The following is a 20,701-nucleotide window of genomic DNA, read 5'->3' as shown; positions in this document are numbered from 1 at the left end:
ATCCTCGTGACACTCACCCTTCACGTATTTAGAAACATTAATGAGGTCTCCCCTCAGTCTCCTCCAAACTAAAGAGACCCAGCTCCCTCAGCCTTTCCTCCTAAGGGAGATGCTCCACTCCCTTCATCATCTTTGTTGCCCTATGCTGGACTCTCTCCAGCAGTTCCCTGTCCTTGAACTGAGGGGCCCAGAACTGGATACAATAATCCAGAGGCGGTCTCACCAGGGCAGAGTAGAGGGGGAGGAGAACCTCTCTCGACCTCCTAACCACCCCCCTTCTAATACACCCCAGGATGCCATTGGCCTTCTTGGCCACAAGGGCACAACGCTGGCTCACGGTCATCCTCCTGTCCACCAGGACCCCCAGGTCCCTTTCTCCTACGCTGCTCTCTACTAGGTCATTCCGCAACCTATACTGGAACCTGGGGTTGTTCCTACCCAGATGCAAGACTCTGCACTTTCCCTCGTTATATTTCATTAAATTTTTCCCCGCCCAACTCTCCAGCCTGTCCAGGTCTCGTTGGATGGCAGCACAGCCTTCTGGCCTGTCAGCCACCCCTCCCAGCTTGGTGTCACCAGCAAACTTGCTGACAGTGCACTCAGTTCCCTCATCCAAGTCACTGATGAATATACCGAATAATACTGGCCCCGGTACTGACCCTCGAGGCACTCCACTAGATACACGTCTCTCTCTGTCCTTGCTCTGAAGGAATATCAGTCGTGCAGACGTCTGCAACAGGGAGCACACATCTGTGTCCTTTTCCTCTGGGGAGCCCTGAGCCACGATTGTGCTCAGATCGGGGACTAGCGCTGAGCTACTGCTAATAATCAGTTACCAGACTCTTCCCGCCTTTCTAGAGCAATCCTCCTGGTGGTCTGGGCAGAAGGTGGTGGTTGAGCTTCTGGTAGCCATGGAAGCTTTGCAGCTCCCACAGGGATCTGATGGATTTGTAGCCCACCGAGGGGAAAGGTGCGAAGAAGTGGGCAAAAGCTGGAATGGGGGAATGCCACCTCAGCCTGAGGAAAAACATTTTCTCTTGTGGGGGTGGTGAGAGAGCGGTGTCAGGGAGCAGCACAGGCATGCTGCTCCCTTGGGGACGGGGAGCACAAGGGGGTCCCATAGCCAGCCGGGCAGTCCCGGGCAGGCAGACGGCGCAGCCAAGAGCCCAGAGGGACAAGCAAGTGCCCGGTGAGGCAGCGGCTCTGAGGGCAAGCTGAGATGTCAGGCCAGGCCGGGCTGGGGATCAGGCCCAGTGCTGGCAGGCAGGCTCAGACGCAGCCCAGTGCTGGCCAGGCAGGGCCACGGGGAGGTCGAGGGCAGGTCTGGAGCACCGAGGGCTGTGGCCAGGACCAGGCAGAGCTGAGACAGAGGTGGAGACAGGGATGGCCTGACAGAGCTGAGACAGGGCCTGGCGGCCTCTGCCTGCGCCTCAGTGGGCCTCCTTGTCCCATGGGCTGGAGGCCCCAGACACCTGGCCTGGGGCCTGAGGCCCCAGCTCAGCCTGCTGGTGGCTTCTTTGTGCCACAGAGAGCTTGCGAAGTCTCCACACTTGGCGATGCTCCAAACTGGATGTGGCCCTATATCACCTGCCCTGGCTGACCCTGCTTTGAGCAGGGCAGGGACCGACGAGGTGGGCGAGACGAGGCTCCTTCCACCCTCGATGATGCTGGGCTTTTCAAGGCACAAATGTCTCCTGTGGTCCGGAAACTTCAAGCTGCAGGCCCGCTTTCCTTCGGCTACACCTCCTGCCCGACTAAATGAGCCTTTAGCCCGATTCTGACCTCAGCTTAGCTGCAACCGTAGTCTTCCTCGGGCTACATGCAACAGACAAAACAACCGCAGACTGTAGCCAGCATCGCCAGGCACAAAGATGGCAACAAGCTCCTCAGACACCAAGTCATGTTGCGAGGTCTGATGCCACCAGTGAAGAATGGCCATAGAGTTAGCCAAGGGAATCTTGATTTCTAAGCCCTGCTTTGAGACCTGCAAGTGCAGAAGCAGCATCGTGCTTCAGGTCTGGCTGGGCAGCAGTGGAAGCGGCCAGCTCTGGAGGTCCACCTGGCCCAGTCCTCATTACTTCAAGTGCAAGGAGATAGCCAGCTAGGCATTACGACTTCGAGAAGCCGCCCTTCACAAAGATGGCAAAGCACACTTGGCAAAAACAGACTTGCCCCTCCAGGCAACCACCCTTCACATTGGTGAATGTTAAGGGATCTCCGGGCTCTAACAGCAAAACAGCCTTTAGAAGATACCAAACGTACCTTCAAACTGTAAATTGGACCCATTCTGCACATAACTCAGAAAGAGACCTCTGCCCAGGAACAGTCCTGCAAACTCCCCATAAAGGCCAAGGAAATAAGCAGCAGTAAGTTCCGTGGTGATGTGCAAGCAGGTGAAATCTGGCTGCTTAGCAGTCTGCTCAACCCCTCTGCAACACCTGAGCACAGCACTTGCCCTGATGTTGGGGGTGTGCAGGGAGAGAGACAGCTCCAGTGACAGAGAGCACTAGAGAGGACCAGAATGGTTCTGGCCCTCCCTCCTCCTGTCCACCACCAGGTCGCTGCTAGGCAGTATGTAGCTTCTGAACTCCAACACCGGCGTCACAAAAAGCCTGACTCAGCATCTCTTCCCTAGTTGGCAGCAGGTAGCGTCAGGGAACGCAACACATCTGACCGAATGCAATTCTTTTCATTCCTGCATGTCTTGCACTGGTTCCCCACAGTGTGTGGGTGTCGGTGCTGGAAGCACCCAGGGAAAGGGTGCACATGGGTCTTGTCTCCACGCAGGAGACTCTCTGGGCACATCACTGCCCCAGCCACCCTCCATGTTTCGCAGCAACAGCTGATGAGAGCACAGCAATCAAGTGCAAGGCAATATTTTCTTTGCTTGCTATCATGTCCCCCCCACAGCTGCTGCCAGCTCTCTCTCTCCCACAGACGTGGGACTGCTGCCTCCACCTCAGCACTCGAGACAAAAGCGGATCTCTCCTTCACAGAGGAGAGAGGCCCGAGCTGCCATTAGCATGAGGTGAGGCAGCTACACAACCCAGATAAACCCTGCAGTGCTTGTAGTGAGCACTTCAGTCTCCAGCAGTAGTGCAGTAAGCCCTGCGTGCGTGTGTGTTTGTGTGTGTGTGCGCGTCTGTGCCTTACTCTTTATCAGCTGGCTGTGAAGATGTGTAGGATGGCTCATGAACGACCGTTGCTCTTCCAGTACACAGTGTATGCAAGTGTGGGGGTATTGATATCGAAAAGTCAGCAAAAAAAGACTCTCTAACACTGTTTTGAAAGTCTTAAACACCAGGCACTTTTATTACAGTACGCCGGACGCTCGGAGGATTGCTCCTCTAATCGAGCGTGTGCGTGATTTGCACTTTTTGGTATTTATTCCATATACCTGTTGCATATTCATTTGTCTCTACCGCTCAGTTACTACATTAAGCCTAAATTATTTACATAACCCCACCCTTTCCCGGAAGTCCATCTTTGGTATTCGAGAGTCTTCATCGGGGGTCTCTAGTGGTCCCCGGCAGTCTTTGCACCTGGTGCCCCCCCCGGTGTCAGCTTCTTGACCTAGTTTCTTCGGCAAGCATATTGTCATTTTGTGCTGCTGCTCAGCAAAAGTCACGTACCCCGCTCTTCGTTTAGTGGAATATTCCGCTTTCCCAGCTTGCAAGCCAAGGATAGCCCACTTTGCCTCATGTCCAGTCTCTCTAGAGCTATCGTTTCTCTGTTAGGTTTCTGTTACATTATGCCTGGTCTTGCTACATCAGGCCTAGTCTTGTTACATTATGCCTAGGTGTTTCTACAGGATTTTTGTTCCTGTTATCAGTATCTTTACCAAATGCATTTCCTTCCTTTCTGTATGTAGCCTTCCTAAGCAGCTGCAGCAATATGCCGGCTGTGAAAGGACAGGAGAATATCCTGCGGGAGGCCCACAAGGCCCAGCAGTACTTGACAGCTCTTGCTCTGGGACAACTGCTGTCCTTCCCTTGGGCACCCCTGCACTGACCGGAGCAGGTCGGATCCTTCACCAAATGAGATGTTTGGGGTCCTGGACAGTGAGGACGAGTGTTGCGGCAGCATTGAAGGAAGGCTGTAGGAAATCACTGCAGACGTAGGAGAGGGGCCAGTATACAAGATGAAGAAGTAACATGGCCTGTGAGGCTTGACATGAGAGCCAAAGCAGTCCACTCCTTTTTGTCAAAATTAAGCTGACTACTGGGGATTCTTGCTGTGATTTTAAAGAAGAGGGAGAGGGAGCTAACAGGTGCTTTCACCTCTGGCCGCCACGAAGCAAATGACTGTGTGTTTGTGTCTGTGCAGCGGCTGTCAACAAGCCCCTCTGTGTCCACTCCTACTGCATTTTACTGCACAGGGGGGCGCATCCTTCAACATTTTGTTCCTAAGGAGCAGGCAAATTGGTCTCCTGAATAGCACATATGCTGTAAATGGCACATTTTCAAAGACAGGTCTTGGCCTCCCTCTCAATAACCCACCCACTCTTGCATGCAAAATGTACCTGCCCTGCAGTCCAGCAGACTGCAAATGTACCTGCCCTTCAGTTTCTAAGGTCGGGCTTGCTTGGGGTTTTGGCTTCAGGTGGCACTGAACACAGTCAGAGCCTACTGCTTCAGCATGACGCAATCTGGTGACACAAGGCAGGGAAGGAGGGGGAAGCCACGTGGCAAGGGACCTCGAGATTCCCACAGAAGTCACTTGTCTGGTCTTTTTGGGCTGTCTAGCAACAGTGGGACAGGGCGAAGCTTTGCTGCGCGCTCAGCGCTTCCTCAGCAGCCCCGTCTGTGGCCACCCCCGCCGTATTCTCCCCCAGAACCGCGCCCGACGCAGACGGACGCATCCTTCAACAGTCTGCACACGGCAGCGAATTGGGCTCCTGAACCGCAGCTGTGCAAATGGCGCATTGGCAAAGGCACTTCCCGGCCGCCCGGCCCCGCGGGAGCCCCAACGCCGGAGCCGCAGCCCGCTCGCCCGGGGCCGGCGTCCCCCCGCCCGCGGTGACGCCCCCGTCCCTCCCGCGGTGACGCCCCCGTCCCTCCGGCTGTGACGCCCCGAGCTGCCGCTGTGAAGCCGCCCCCTGCAGGCGCCGGCGCTCAGTGCTGTCGCCGCCACAGCGGGACCGGCAGCGCGTGTGTGGTTCGGAGCGTCGGGAGCTGCGACCCGCTCGGGACTCGCCTCTTCTCGGCTCTTCTCGCCTTCTCAACGCCCTCTACAACTGTCCGCCCGGGGCTCGGTTCTGGGCTGCTCTTGCCCTCTCCGCGCCCTCTACAACTGTCCGCCCGGGGCTCGGTTCTGGGCTGCTCTTGCCCTCTCCACGCCCTCTACAACTGTCCGCCCGGGGCTCGGTTCTGGGCTTCACTTGCCCTCTCCGCGCCCTCTACAACTGTCCACGAGGGGCTCGGTTCTGGGCTTCACTTGCCCTCTCCGCGCCTCCTCTCCTTGCTCTCCCAGGGCTCGGCAGAGTCCACCGGGCGCCTCCTGCGGCTGCTCACCCCGGAGCGGGCTGTGCCCTCGTCGCCGCGAAGCATGCAGTGCTTCATGGCATTGCTCAGGAGCGCGCGGGAGCGGCCGCCGTCCGACAGCGCTTGCGCACCCAGCACCGCCGGGGCCTCGGAGATCCGGGAGAAGGGCCGGGGCGGGCTGCACAGCGCGGCCGCCAGCGGCGACCTCGCCCGGCTGCAAGGAATCTGGTGGCGGAAGAGATTCCGCATCAACTCGCGGGACGCCAACAAGCAGTAAGGAGCGGGCAGTGCCCGTAGCGAAGATCCACGTGCCCTGGCTGGAAGAGCCAGCGAAGCCCAGCACGATCGCAAGCACCCTAGGGACAGGCCGGCTCCACAGCGCTGCCCGTACCGGAGGGCCGCCCGAGCTGGGACAGGGGCCAGCGGATGCGCCACTCTGCCTGCTCTGCCAGCCTGCTCCCTGTAGTGACCCTTCTGTGGAGCTCCGCAGGCCTTTGTGCAAGCAGAGACGGCTCCTTTCCTCTTGCCTGACTGTTGCCGGTCTTGCTTGAGCGGTACATGGAGCCGCAGAGCCACAGGGCACAGCTTCCCGTTGCTGCTAGAAATCCCATCTCCCCTGTCTCTAGGACACATCCGGTGCAGGACTCGCCGGGGGCAAAGCCAGGAGCTTACGCAGACTCCACGGTCTCCGTAGACTTACGTGGCCTCCAGAAGCTCCAGGCTGCCAAGACGCCATGTCCTTTGCTGTGCTGGGTGGCCGGGCAGGCCTGGCTGGAGGCAGGGACCAGTGCCTGGGCACAGGAGTCCGTTCGTGCAGCTTCATTGACACAGCTTAGGAGATGCCTCCTGGCTCAGCAGATGTGCTGAGGATTGTGCCTAGCCAGCCCCAGGCTTTGGGTGTGCAAGTGCTGCCACCGGCTCTGGCACGAGAAAGCTGGCTTTTGGCTTCCTTTTTGGCAGTTGAGCCTTGTGGCCCTAGGCGGTGGGCACCGCAGCCCGAAACGATGTCTTCAGCTGTCTTGTCTGTGTTAACTGGCTGTATTTAATTTCTAGGACGCCTCTGCATCTTGCTTGTGCGAACGGCCATGCAGATGTCGTTCGATTTCTGGCAGGCAAGAAGTGCAAGCTAAACCCTCGTGGCATGTTTAAGAAAACGCCGCTGATGCTGGTACGTGGAATACGTTAGGCTGTTGTACGTGGGGCTTGTCAGTGATGCACTGAGCGATACCTGCCTCGCGGGATTCTTTACGTAGGCCTGCGTGGAAACAGGTATGTTGCAGTCAGTGGGGAAGGAGCATATATTACGTAATCTTCGAAGACGCTCGTACTTTCCCGTGTCGCAAAGATGCAGGAGTTGTGAGAGAGAGAAATGTCCATGTTGGAAGTTACTCCTCCCTTGTGGCTTGTTTCCAGGCAGTACAGCATCAGCACAAAGACTGCGTGACTGCTCTGCTGGAGCACGGCGCCAACCCCAACCACAAAGGTGCTGGTGGCAACACTGCCCTTCACATGGCTGCTGTCATGCCCAGCAAATCGATGGTGGAGCTCTTACTCGAGCACAATGCCCATATTGATGCTCGGAATGACGTAAGCTTGGGCTTTGGGTAAGGCTTCTCTTCCCCAAACTCGCTTGACTTTCCTGTGTTCTTCTAAGGGAGACGATTTCTCCTTTCAGTTGGGATATACTCCTCTTGCCGTTGCGATCATCGAGCGCCGTGAAGAGATGGTTGAGTTCCTCCTTCAAAACGGAGCTGACGTGAACGCTCGAGATAAGTGTCAAAGGTGAAGTTTTGTCAAAAGCGTGCGTGGGACTCCTGAGCATTGTTCCGATTGGATTGTTGGGAGCTATAGGAATGAGCTTTGAAAAAGAACCAGGAGCTGCCCAGAAGGAGCTCGTTCTGTGCCACTTGGGAAAGCAGACCCACACTCTGCTGCTCTCTTACCTCAGGGGATGATCTCTGCACTGAGGACTGCAAGAAAGCGTTGGCTGTGGTGCCAACACACGCACACGTGCGCGTGAGCGTGCACACACATGCACGCATGCACACAGGCACACACACACACAGACCTCCTGAGTCTGCTCTGGGGAGACGCTTGGCCTGGAGGCCTCCTGAGGTCCCACCACACTCAATTGTCCGACGCATCCACACGTTTTGCTGTAATTTCACTCTGCCTGTAGGAGGGGAAACGAATTGTTTGAGGAGCAAAGGAGGAGTCAAGTAAGGGCAAGTCAATGTCTGCAGAAGCTGATCTATTTCCTATGGTTTCTTGGACGCTTTAGGACCACTCTTAAGATTGCCGCGTATGCTGGGAATACGAATGTAGCACGGCTGCTTCTTCAGCATGGTGCTGTTCTTTCTCATCACGGCAAGGACGACTTCACAGATATGGGTTATCTCGATCAGTTTACTTCTGGGTAAGTGTTTGACATCCTTGTTAGAGCAGCTGCATTGTCAGCATGTCCGCGCTGATGTACAGCCCTTTTTGCTTGAATGGGGTGTTGAGACCTTTTCTGAAGCTGGGCTCAGTGACATCTTCTGATGCATCTCCTTCCGTGGAGTAAAAACCCACAGCTTTCGGAACAAAGCATGCTTGACGATTGCTCTAGCAAAACAAGCGGTTGGTTCCTTCGCTGCAGGCTTCTGGCACAGTAGCAGTCTTGCGCTAATGCACCGTTTTGCGTAGCAGCCTTGGCCTGGAGCATGTTTTTACTGTTTTCTTGTTTCTTTGGGGTTTTTTGTTTTGTTTTTACTTCTGCTTATGAAGCAACTCTGAAAGTGGTCTCTCTCCAGAGCCCCAACTGCCCCTCTGCCAGGGTTGTTAGAACATGACACCTGTGCAATGTAGTTAACCCCTGCAGTGCTTGGAATGCAACCGCAATCTTTGTTGGCCTCTTGGCATCCCACTTAGGAGCTCTCTACACTCTCGGGGCCTCAGAATAAGGATGGGAATTTCTGAAACCCTTCAAAGTCCGGAAGGAGTTTCAGGAGACGTTACCCCAGCTTGGCGTGAAGAGTGGCTGCAGCATTAGTATAGCATCCCACTGAGGTAGAAGCCTTGTAGTTAGATGTCAGTCTCGCTGGCCCCCAAAATGGAGAAGAGGGGGGTTTATAACATGAGACTGTAGCCAGCAGGGGTGAATTACCCCATCAACAGGAACAGGCACCTGTACTGTGAACATGCCTGTAGTGAGTACTTCAGTCTGCAACAGGACTGCAGTCAGTTCTGTGTACGTGTGTGTGTGTGCGCGTGTGTGTGTTACCTTTCGCACCTGGTTCTGAATATGTGTACGATGGCTCCAGAATGGCTGTTGCACTTCCAGTAGAGAGCGTATGCAAGTATGGGGGTACGTTCACCAATTTCGTTTCCTTCCTTTTTGTATATAGTCTTTCTAAGATCCTGGAGGAATACGCAAGAAGTAAAAGGACAGGAGAATGCTCTGTAGGAGGCACAGGAGGTGCAGCAGTACCTGAGATCTCTTCCTCTGGGACGACTGCTGCCACCTGCGCAGATTGGAGCAGGTAGGATCTCCCACCGTGGAGGAGGTGATGAGGACAAATCGCTGTGGCCTGAAGGGGAATGAGAACCCTTTGTTAAAGGCAGGGCCCATGGGATGGGAGAAGGCACAGTAAAATAAGCACTCACAACTGCATCGTGCCTCTTATTTCCTTTGAAGGTGCCTTGCCAGAAGCTGGAGCACAGCAAGAGGAAGATTTTGATTCCCTGTCTGATTTTGAGGTACCTTCTCTGAAGGTGGGGCCCGGCTGGGCGTGCTTACTTTTTGGCTCTTTACCTTCTGCGGCTGCTTCTGACTCAGGCTTGGAAACCCAGCATCACTTAGGTTGAAACAGACCCTTAAGATCTTCGAGAAGGAGTCTGTGTCACTTCTAACGCATGTCTTTTAATTTACACAGACGGATTCTGAAGATGCAATGGAACTGTTGGATTCCGTGCTGCTTCCATCTGCAAAGCAACAAGGAGCGTGTGTGCAGCCTGTCGAGGAGGAGGAGTGCCACAATGGTAATTTCCTGACAGACTAAATGGTTCCCTTTGTAAGCTTCTCTGGAGTGAAGTGGATGGGGAAAAGCAGATTGAAATAAGCGCTCACAGCAGCGTGGTGCTTCTTACCTCTTTGTAGGTGTGTTGCCAGCAGCAGGAGCAGCACAAGAAGAAGACGACGACGACTCCCCTTTTGATTCTGAGGTAGAATCCTAGCATCACTTAGGTTGGAATAGAGCCTTAAGATCATCGAGTCCAAGCGTATGGTTGAAGGGTGACTCAACCACTTCCCTGGGCAGCCTGCTGCAGTGCTCGATACCTCTTTCAGTGAAGAAACTTTTCCCGATAACCCATCTAAACCTCTCCTGGAGCAACATAAGGCTCTTTCTTCTTGTCCTATTACTGCATATTTGGCAAAAGAGACCGACACCCACCTCGCCACAACCTTCATTCTGGTAGTTGTAGGGAACGATAAGGTCTCTCCTCGGCCTCCTTATCTCCTCACTGAATAGCCCTGCTTCCCTCAGCTGCCCCTCACAGGACTTCTTCTCTAGACCCTCCACCAGCTTCATTGCCCTTCTTTGGAAGTGCCAGGTTTAACATGTATCTTTATATTTACACAGACGGATTCTGAGGGTCCAACAGAAGTGTCAGCTGTCGTGCTGCTTCCACCTGCAAAGCAACAAGGAGCGTGTGCGCAGCCTGTCGCAGAGGAGCGCCACAACGGTAATTTCCTGACAGACTAAATGGTTCCCTTTGTAGCCTTCTCTGGAGTGAAGCGGGTGGGGGAAAGCAGATTGAAAGAAGCACTCTCTGCAGCGTGGCGCTTTTTACCTCTTTGTAGGTGTGTTGCCAGCAGCAGGAGCAGCACAAGAAGAAGACGATGACTCCCCTTTTGATTCTGAGGTAGAATCCTAGCATCGCTTAGGTCAGAATAGAGCCTTAAGGTCATCGAGTCCAAGCGTATGGTTGAAGGGTAACTCAACGGCTTCCCTGGGCAGCCTGCTGCAGTGCTTGATTACTCTTTCAGTGAAGAAATTTTTCCCAATATCCTATCTAAACCTTTCCTGGAACAACATAAGACTCTTTCTTCTTGTCCTATTACTGCACATTGGGCAAAAGAGACTGACACCAACCTCGCCACAACCTCCTTTCTGGTAGTTGTAGGGAACGATAAGGTCTCCCCTTGGCCTCCTTATCTTCTGAATAACAGCCCTGATTCCCTCAGCTGCTCCTCAGAGGACTTGCTCTCTCGACCCTCCACCAGCTTCATTGCCCTTCTTTGGAAGTGGCAGTTCTAACGCGTATCTTTATATTTACACAGACGGATTCTGAAGGTCTAACGGAACTGTTGGATGCCGTGCTGCTTCCAGCTGCAAACCAACAAGGAGCGTGTGCGCGGCCTGTTGCAGAGGAGCGCCACAATGGTAATTTCCTGACGGACTAAATGGTTCCCTTTGTAAGCTTCTCTGGATTGAAGCGGATGGGGAATAGCAGAGTGAAATAAGCACTCCCAGCAGCGTGGCGCTTTTTACCTCTTTGTAGATGTGTTGCCAGCTGCAGGAGCAGCACAAGAAGAAGAAGATTTTGACTCCTCTTCTTTGGATGAGGTGCTTTGTCTTCCTGAGTTAACATAATTGTTACGCTTCTTAAGCCCAGCTGCTGAAACGCAGCGTGATGCTGCAGGGTTGCTGCAGATGCCTTTCCTCACTGTCTGTCGGTCTGTGCTCTTGCTCGCTCAGGTTTGTGCGCTGGAGAGAGAAGAGCTTCCGCTCAAGAAGGAGGCTTCGACACAAACCGATTGTCAAGGCGACAGTCAGGTGACTCTTAGGGCCTGATGCAGATATCTGTAAAGCAAGCCTGTCAGTGTCAGGAGGCCTGTTCTTGCTACGGAGTTCCTTTAGGAGTGCTGCTGAGAGGCAGTTTTTGAATTGGGACCTGAAGTCTATTTCGGACCTCATTCTGTTCCCGTTGTGAAGCAGAAGTGCTGCATAAAGAGGGAAAACAGTCGGTTAGAAAAAAGCCGGTGGCACAGCCTCTCAGCCTCTGTTCTGAGGAGGAAAATACGGAAGCCTTTTCTGTGTATTAGGAAAGAGAAAGCTTCATGATGAGCTGCGGATAGTTTGGGTGTGCTCAGCTGAGAAAGGTGCCAGCAGATGCCTGCTGGTGGTGGCCAAAATCTCTCATCTTTGAATTCACTGAGTCATAGAAGCATAGAATGGTTTGGGTTGGACAGGCCCTCTAAAGATCATTTGGTCCAAGCCCCTGCTGTGGGCAGGGACATCTTCCAAAGATCAGGTTGCTCAACACCCCGTGCAGCCTGACTTGGACAATTCCAGAGACGGGGCATCCACAACTTCTCTGGGCAGCCTGGTCCAGTGTGCCACCACCCTGGTTCCAACCCTCTGATCATTTCTGTGGCCCTCCTCTGGACCCACTCTAACAGGCCCATGTCTTCCTTATGCTGGGGACCCAAGAGCTGGATGCAGTAGTCCAGGTGGGGCTCACAAGAGCAGAGCAGAGCAGAAGGGGAGAACCACCTCCCTCCAGCTGCTGGCCATGCTGAAGATCAATCTAATGATATGATCCCATGCCTAAAAGCATGTGTCCTGTTGTCATCTTCTTATTGACTTCTCCATGCTCATGCAACACCGTTTCTTTAGCGACGGTTCACATGGCTGCAGCAGGAGTTTGCCAACACTTTCAGAAAGTACTCCCTGGCAGAAGCTTCACTTGAAGCCGAGAAGCGCTACAGCAGGGGCCTGCAGGAACAGAAACTGCAGCTGCAGAAGGAACTGGACAGCTCTAAATCTCAGGTAGGGAGAAAGCCTGTCTCTTGTCTCTTGGCAGGGGCCCAGGCCTTTTCTGTTGCAAACCAGAGTGAGGAACAGAGCCTTAGTTGGGGGTCCGCTCCTTTTTATCAAACCTAAGCTGACTGCTGGCGATTCTTGCTTTGGTTTGACAGCTGCAGGAACTGCAAGAACGGCTTATCCGGAGCGAGTGTTATGCCGAGTCCCTGGAGAATGCCATAGAGAATAAGGAGAGGGAGCTAACAGCTTCCAGGAACCTGCAGAGCCTTCTGGTCACATCTTCTGGAACTGCGGCTATCCCAGAGCTGGAAGAACGCCTGCAACAGTAAGGAAGTCACACAGTGGGGCAAGGCTTTGCTTTCTGCGATTGCGGGAAAACAACTGGACTGTCTTCCTGCATCCCGGCAAGATAGTACTACATGGTTTTCAAAGATGCTTTTGTTTTAGATGAGGTTCTATCACACTCTTCCTTTGGGATTTGTGGTCTTGCGGACTTCTGTGATAAGACCTGTACTTCTTTTTCAGGCTCCAAGTTGGAATGGCCAGGCTGGAAGCCACAGCCCAGCAACAAGCCAAGACCATTGAGGCCCTTCACAAAGACCTGCAAGCCTCTGCCTCAGTAAGCTAGTCAGAACCTTCCCTTTTCACGAGCTACCAGAGCCTAGGTCCATATTCGGGTGGGGAAATTTGAAGAAGAGGTTTTCCCAAAGAGCCTGGGAGAGACCATTTCATCTGTTCTACTGACTACAGGCTGCCCTGAAAGTCCTGCTGCCTCACTCCCCAGCTTTCTGGCTTTGAGAGTTGCCCCATGAGACTACAGCCGGTCCTACTTTAGTCCCACCTAATGCCGTCTTTGTTAAGGACTTGACAGACAGGGACTGGCTTCGCTGTGTTCTGCTTTAGAACACTTGTGAGGTTGAGACCTCAGGCAGCACTTCAGACAGTGGCTGTGGAGAGGCATTTGGTACCTTCAGCTGCAGACTTTCCTTGGGCTGTGGTGGTGCCGAGCGCTTCATCCTGAAGGCCTGACTTCTTTGGAGAAATCTGTCTGACGTTCTGCATAGGGATCCTGTTCCTGTGCTCTGTGTGTGAAGTATCTTTGTATTTTGAAAGCGTGGGAGCGAAAGCAGGGAATCGAAGAGGCCGTCTGAGAAGAAACGCCAGTTGGAAGCGCTTCCGGAGAAAACACGGAGAAGTAATGGCGCGCTGGAGGAAGAACCTACCAGGCATGGCTTTTTAGTGATTTAAAAAAACCAGCACGTTGAGTAGTAGTCAAGCGTTACTGAACTCTTAACGTAACAGCACATACTAACCGCTTGGGAGCAAATTCAAGCCTCATGTTCCATCTTGTAAGGCGCTTCTTTGCACGAGTCCCTGGTTTTAGAAAGTTACACGAGGCCTTGCAAATGCAGGCTGCCTGCAGTTCTGCTGGGAGGGAAGGAAGTCTTTTCTTCCTCTCTTCAGGTGAACTTTGAGCCCTCCAAGTGATGTGTGGCACTGGAGCGCTGGCTGCTCTCAGCAATTCCTGGCCTGTCAAGCGCATTACAGATGAAGCAAGCCATGGCTGTGCTGCTTACCTAAGAGGAGGTGAAAAAGACCGACTGTTGCTTTATGTCACACTTTCCTTACTAATTTGCTGTACAGCTTGGAGACGCTTCTGGAGGCATCTCAGACAAAGGTGATGGAATATGCAGGGAGGAAGAGAGAGTCCCAGCCCAGTGTCCAGAGAGACATGAAGAAGAGCTGTTCTGAGGTGGCCCAGCAAGCTGGTAAACAAAGAAGAAAGGTGAGCTCTGGTTCGTTTGGTGGACTGGAGGTGATTCCTTTTTCTGCTGGAACCTGTATGATTCTCGTCCTATACTATTTTCCATGTTGCTGATTATCTGTTAGCTGTATTTTGCAATTGATTGAATTCTCTTGATGCTCCTGCTGCCGTTGTAGCATTAGATGGTGATGACATTGAGGAACACGGATGTAGTTATCCTGATGGCTAAAAGCCACGAGCCAGGAGTCCCAGCAGGGCTGCTGAGCTCAATGGCCTCTCCAAGCAGGATGCAGTCCCAGGGGCGCCAAGCGAGAAGAGCGGAGCGGGTCGTCATCATAGCCCGGGATTTTAAAACATTTTAACATTCTGTCAGCAGGTGACAAATGCAGTCTCGATGGCCTCCCACCTTGCGGATTTCCACAGAAGTGAGTAACTTCAGAGCTCTCTCTTTGGCTTGCTTTTGGTTTGCCGCCTACAAGTTGTTGACGTTTCCCAACAGCTGGAGATTCAGTTGAAACAACACGTGCAGCAGGCAAGATCAACCCAGGACCTGCGAGAAGTTTTTCCGCTTTGCCTGGGGCTCAGGGAGAGCCAGTCCAGAACCCAGGATTAGGCTCAGAAGTCATTTGGGACTCCCTCGGTAGGTCACAGCCCAGTAAAGCAGTCTAAAAGAGAGATGGGAGAAAGAGCTGGCCAGGAAACAAGGCAAAAACCACAAGGAGTTGATCCCTATCTCCATGGAACACAATTTTCCACTTGTGGCTGTAGCCCACAGGCTGTAGCTTTGTTGTTGACACATTTGAGTGTTCGGTTTTTGGTATCTGGATCTGCGCATTAGTGCTGTACTTCCAGAAGCCACTTCCCAGTACAGCCTTTGGCCCAGCCTGCTGTAAAACTAATACAAAGCCTTTTCTTTTCCCACGCTTCCCCAGTCACTGCTGAACCTCCGCCATTAGCAATGAGAAGATGCTGGAGCAGAGGAAGTGTCGCTGCCAGGAAACAGAGAGCACACAAGGGACAGGAATGAAGCCTGCAAACCTTTCCATTCCACCTTGTGCAGCCATTGCCCTGCATCTAGTTCCAGTTGTTCTGTTGCAGCTTGCTATTTAATAAACTGTGTCGTCTAGTCCGTGTCTTCGTTTTGCTGCCCAACTGGAGCGCTTGGGACCTCGCGGGTTTGGATGGGGACAGTCCTATCTTTGAAGGCTCACTCAGGCTCTCAACCCATGTGGGCACTTAACAGAATCACAGGAGCACAGAATGTTAGGGATTGGAAGGGACCTCAAAAGATCATCTAGTCCAATCTCCCCGCTGGAGGAGGAACGCCCAGATGAGGCTAGACAGGAATGCGTCCAGGAGGGTTTTGAATGTCTCCAGAGAAGGAGACTCCACTACCTCCCTGGGCAGCCTGTTCCAGTGTTCTGTTACCCTCACTGAGAAGAAGTTTCTTCTCAAATTTAAGTGGAACCTCTTGTGTTCCAGTTTGAACCCATTACCCCTTGTCTTATCATTGGTTGTCGCTGAGAAGAGCCTGGCTCCATCCTCGTGACACTCACCCTTCACGTATTTAGAAACATTAATGAGGTCTCCCCTCAGTCTCCTCCAAACTAAAGAGACCCAGCTCCCTCAGCCTTTCCTCCTAAGGGAGATGCTCCACTCCCTTCATCATCTTTGTTGCCCTATGCTGGACTCTCTCCAGCAGTTCCCTGTCCTTGAACTGAGGGGCCCAGAACTGGATACAATAATCCAGAGGCGGTCTCACCAGGGCAGAGTAGAGGGGGAGGAGAACCTCTCTCGACCTCCTAACCACCCCCCTTCTAATACACCCCAGGATGCCATTGGCCTTCTTGGCCACAAGGGCACAACGCTGGCTCACGGTCATCCTCCTGTCCACCAGGACCCCCAGGTCCCTTTCCCCTACACTGCTCTCTACTAGGTCATTCCGCAACCTATACTGGAACCTGGGGTTATTCCTACCCAGATGCAAGACTCTGCACTTTCCCTCGTTATATTTCATTAAATTTTTCCCCGCCCAACTCTCCAGCCTGTCCAGGTCTCGTTGGATGGCAGCACAGCCTTCTGGCCTGTCAGCCACCCCTCCCAGCTTGGTGTCACCAGCAAACTTGCTGACAGTGCACTCAGTTCCCTCATCCAAGTCACTGATGAATATACCGAATAATACTGGCCCCGGTACTGACCCTCGAGGCACTCCACTAGATACACGTCTCTCTCTGTCCTTGCTCTGAAGGAATATCAGTCGTGCAGACGTCTGCAACAGGGAGCACACATCTGTGTCCTTTTCCTCTGGGGAGCCCTGAGCCACGATTGTGCTCAGATCGGGGACTAGCGCTGAGCTACTGCTAATAATCAGTTACCAGACTCTTCCCGCCTTTCTAGAGCAATCCTCCTGGTGGTCTGGGCAGAAGGTGGTGGTTGAGCTTCTGGTAGCCATGGAAGCTTTGCAGCTCCCACAGGGATCTGATGGATTTGTAGCCCACCGAGGGGAAAGGTGCGAAGAAGTGGGCAAAAGCTGGAATGGGGGAATGCCACCTCAGCCTGAGGAAAAACATTTTCTCTTGTGGGGGTGGTGAGAGAGCGGTGTCAGGGAGCAGCACAGGCATGCTGCTCCCTTGGGGACGGGGAGCACAAGGGGGTCCCATAGCCAGCCGGGCAGTCCCGGGCAGGCAGACGGCGCAGCCAAGAGCCCAGAGGGACAAGCAAGTGCCCGGTGAGGCAGCGGCTCTGAGGGCAAGCTGAGATGTCAGGCCAGGCCGGGCTGGGGATCAGGCCCAGTGCTGGCAGGCAGGCTCAGACGCAGCCCAGTGCTGGCCAGGCAGGGCCACGGGGAGGTCGAGGGCAGGTCTGGAGCACCGAGGGCTGTGGCCAGGACCAGGCAGAGCTGAGACAGAGGTGGAGACAGGGATGGCCTGACAGAGCTGAGACAGGGCCTGGCGGCCTCTGCCTGCGCCTCAGTGGGCCTCCTTGTCCCATGGGCTGGAGGCCCCAGACACCTGGCCTGGGGCCTGAGGCCCCAGCTCAGCCTGCTGGTGGCTTCTTTGTGCCACAGAGAGCTTGCGAAGTCTCCACACTTGGCGATGCTCCAAACTGGATGTGGCCCTATATCACCTGCCCTGGCTGACCCTGCTTTGAGCAGGGCAGGGACCGACGAGGTGGGCGAGACGAGGCTCCTTCCACCCTCGATGATGCTGGGCTTTTCAAGGCACAAATGTCTCCTGTGGTCCGGAAACTTCAAGCTGCAGGCCCGCTTTCCTTCGGCTACACCTCCTGCCCGACTAAATGAGCCTTTAGCCCGATTCTGACCTCAGCTTAGCTGCAACTGTAGTCTTCCTCGGGCTACATGCAACAGACAAAACAACCGCAGACTGTAGCCAGCATCGCCAGGCACAAAGATGGCAACAAGCTCCTCAGACACCAAGTCATGTTGCGAGGTCTGATGCCACCAGTGAAGAATGGCCATAGAGTTAGCCAAGGGAATCTTGATTTCTAAGCCCTGCTTTGAGACCTGCAAGTGCAGAAGCAGCATCGTGCTTCAGGTCTGGCTGGGCAGCAGTGGAAGCGGCCAGCTCTGGAGGTCCACCTGGCCCAGTCCTCATTACTTCAAGTGCAAGGAGATAGCCAGCTAGGCATTACGACTTCGAGAAGCCGCCCTTCACAAAGATGGCAAAGCACACTTGGCAAAAACAGACTTGCCCCTCCAGGCAACCACCCTTCACATTGGTGAATGTTAAGGGATCTCCGGGCTCTAACAGCAAAACAGCCTTTAGAAGATACCAAACGTACCTTCAAACTGTAAATTGGACCCATTCTGCACATAACTCAGAAAGAGACCTCTGCCCAGGAACAGTCCTGCAAACTCCCCATAAAGGCCAAGGAAATAAGCAGCAGTAAGTTCCGTGGTGATGTGCAAGCAGGTGAAATCTGGCTGCTTAGCAGTCTGCTCAACCCCTCTGCAACACCTGAGCACAGCACTTGCCCTGATGTTGGGGGTGTGCAGGGAGAGAGACAGCTCCAGTGACAGAGAGCACTAGAGAGGACCAGAATGGTTCTGGCCCTCCCTCCTCCTGTCCACCACCAGGTCGCTGCTAGGCAGTATGTAGCTTCTGAACTCCAACACCGGCGTCACAAAAAGCCTGACTCAGCATCTCTTCCCTAGTTGGCAGCAGGTAGCGTCAGGGAACGCAACACATCTGACCGAATGCAATTCTTTTCATTCCTGCATGTCTTGCACTGGTTCCCCACAGTGTGTGGGTGTCGGTGCTGGAAGCACCCAGGGAAAGGGTGCACATGGGTCTTGTCTCCACGCAGGAGACTCTCTGGGCACATCACTGCCCCAGCCACCCTCCATGTTTCGCAGCAACAGCTGATGAGAGCACAGCAATCAAGTGCAAGGCAATATTTTCTTTGCTTGCTATCATGTCCCCCCCACAGCTGCTGCCAGCTCTCTCTCTCCCACAGACGTGGGACTGCTGCCTCCACCTCAGCACTCGAGACAAAAGCGGATCTCTCCTTCACAGAGGAGAGAGGCCCGAGCTGCCATTAGCATGAGGTGAGGCAGCTACACAACCCAGATAAACCCTGCAGTGCTTGTAGTGAGCACTTCAGTCTCCAGCAGTAGTGCAGTAAGCCCTGCGTGCGTGTGTGTTTGTGTGTGTGTGCGCGTCTGTGCCTTACTCTTTATCAGCTGGCTGTGAAGATGTGTAGGATGGCTCATGAACGACCGTTGCTCTTCCAGTACACAGTGTATGCAAGTGTGGGGGTATTGATATCGAAAAGTCAGCAAAAAAAGACTCTCTAACACTGTTTTGAAAGTCTTAAACACCAGGCACTTTTATTACAGTACGCCGGACGCTCGGAGGATTGCTCCTCTAATCGAGCGTGTGCGTGATTTGCACTTTTTGGTATTTATTCCATATACCTGTTGCATATTCATTTGTCTCTACCGCTCAGTTACTACATTAAGCCTAAATTATTTACATAACCCCACCCTTTCCCGGAAGTCCATCTTTGGTATTCGAGAGTCTTCATCGGGGGTCTCTAGTGGTCCCCGGCAGTCTTTGCACCTGGTGCCCCCCCCGGTGTCAGCTTCTTGACCTAGTTTCTTCGGCAAGCATATTGTCATTTTGTGCTGCTGCTCAGCAAAAGTCACGTACCCCGCTCTTCGTTTAGTGGAATATTCCGCTTTCCCAGCTTGCAAGCCAAGGATAGCCCACTTTGCCTCATGTCCAGTCTCTCTAGAGCTATCGTTTCTCTGTTAGGTTTCTGTTACATTATGCCTGGTCTTGCTACATCAGGCCTAGTCTTGTTACATTATGCCTAGGTGTTTCTACAGGATTTTTGTTCCTGTTATCAGTATCTTTACCAAATGCATTTCCTTCCTTTCTGTATGTAGCCTTCCTAAGCAGCTGCAGCAATATGCCGGCTGTGAAAGGACAGGAGAATATCCTGCGGGAGGCCCACAAGGCCCAGCAGTACTTGACAGCTCTTGCTCTGGGACAACTGCTGTCCTTCCCTTGGGCACCCCTGCACTGACCGGAGCAGGTCGGATCCTTCACCAAATGAGATGTTTGGGGTCCTGGACAGTGAGGACGAGTGTTGCGGCAGCATTGAAGGAAGGCTGTAGGAAATCACTGCAGACGTAGGAGAGGGGCCAGTATACAAGATGAAGAAGTAACATGGCCTGTGAGGCTTGACATGAGAGCCAAAGCAGTCCACTCCTTTTTGTCAAAATTAAGCTGACTACTGGGGATTCTTGCTGTGATTTTAAAGAAGAGGGAGAGGGAGCTAACAGGTGCTTTCACCTCTGGCCGCCACGAAGCAAATGACTGTGTGTTTGTGTCTGTGCAGCGGCTGTCAACAAGCCCCTCTGTGTCCACTCCTACTGCATTTTACTGCACAGGGGGGCGCATCCTTCAACATTTTGTTCCTAAGGAGCAGGCAAATTGGTCTCCTGAATAGCACATATGCTGTAAATGGCACATTTTCAAAGACAGGTCTTGGCCTCCCTCTCAATAACCCACCCACTCTTGCATGCAAAATGTACCTGCCCTGCAGTCCAGCAGACTGCAAATGTACCTGCCCTTCAGTTTCTAAGGTCGGGCTTGCTTGGGGTTTTGGCTTCAGGTGGCACTGAACACAGTCAGAGCCTACTGCTTCAGCATGACGCAATCTGGTGACACAAGGCAGGGAAGGAGGGGGAAGCCACGTGGCAAGGGACCTCGAGATTCCCACAGAAGTCACTTGTCTGGTCTTTTTGGGCTGTCTAGCAACAGTGGGACAGGGCGAAGCTTTGCTGCGCGCTCAGCGCTTCCTCAGCAGCCCCGTCTGTGGCCACCCCCGCCGTATTCTCCCCCAGAACCGCGCCCGACGCAGACGGACGCATCCTTCAACAGTCTGCACACGGCAGCGAATTGGGCTCCTGAACCGCAGCTGTGCAAATGGCGCATTGGCAAAGGCACTTCCCGGCCGCCCGGCCCCGCGGGAGCCCCAACGCCGGAGCCGCAGCCCGCTCGCCCGGGGCCGGCGTCCCCCCGCCCGCGGTGACGCCCCCGTCCCTCCCGCGGTGACGCCCCCGTCCCTCCGGCTGTGACGCCCCGAGCTGCCGCTGTGAAGCCGCCCCCTGCAGG

General features: G+C 53.8%; 1 pseudogene; it reads left to right on the top strand.

The window, feature by feature from the left end:
• The first annotated feature begins 4,916 nt into the window (after positions 1 to 4,916).
• On the top strand, positions 4,917 to 20,664 carry LOC135984598 (ankyrin repeat domain-containing protein 20B-like; annotated as a pseudogene).
• Positions 20,665 to 20,701: the final 37 nt, after the last annotated feature.

The sequence above is a fragment of the Caloenas nicobarica genome, chromosome 1 (genome assembly GCF_036013445.1).
Source record: "Caloenas nicobarica isolate bCalNic1 chromosome 1, bCalNic1.hap1, whole genome shotgun sequence".
Classification (NCBI taxonomy): Eukaryota; Metazoa; Chordata; class Aves; order Columbiformes; family Columbidae; genus Caloenas; species Caloenas nicobarica.
This window is presented reverse-complemented; position numbering and strand designations above follow the sequence as displayed.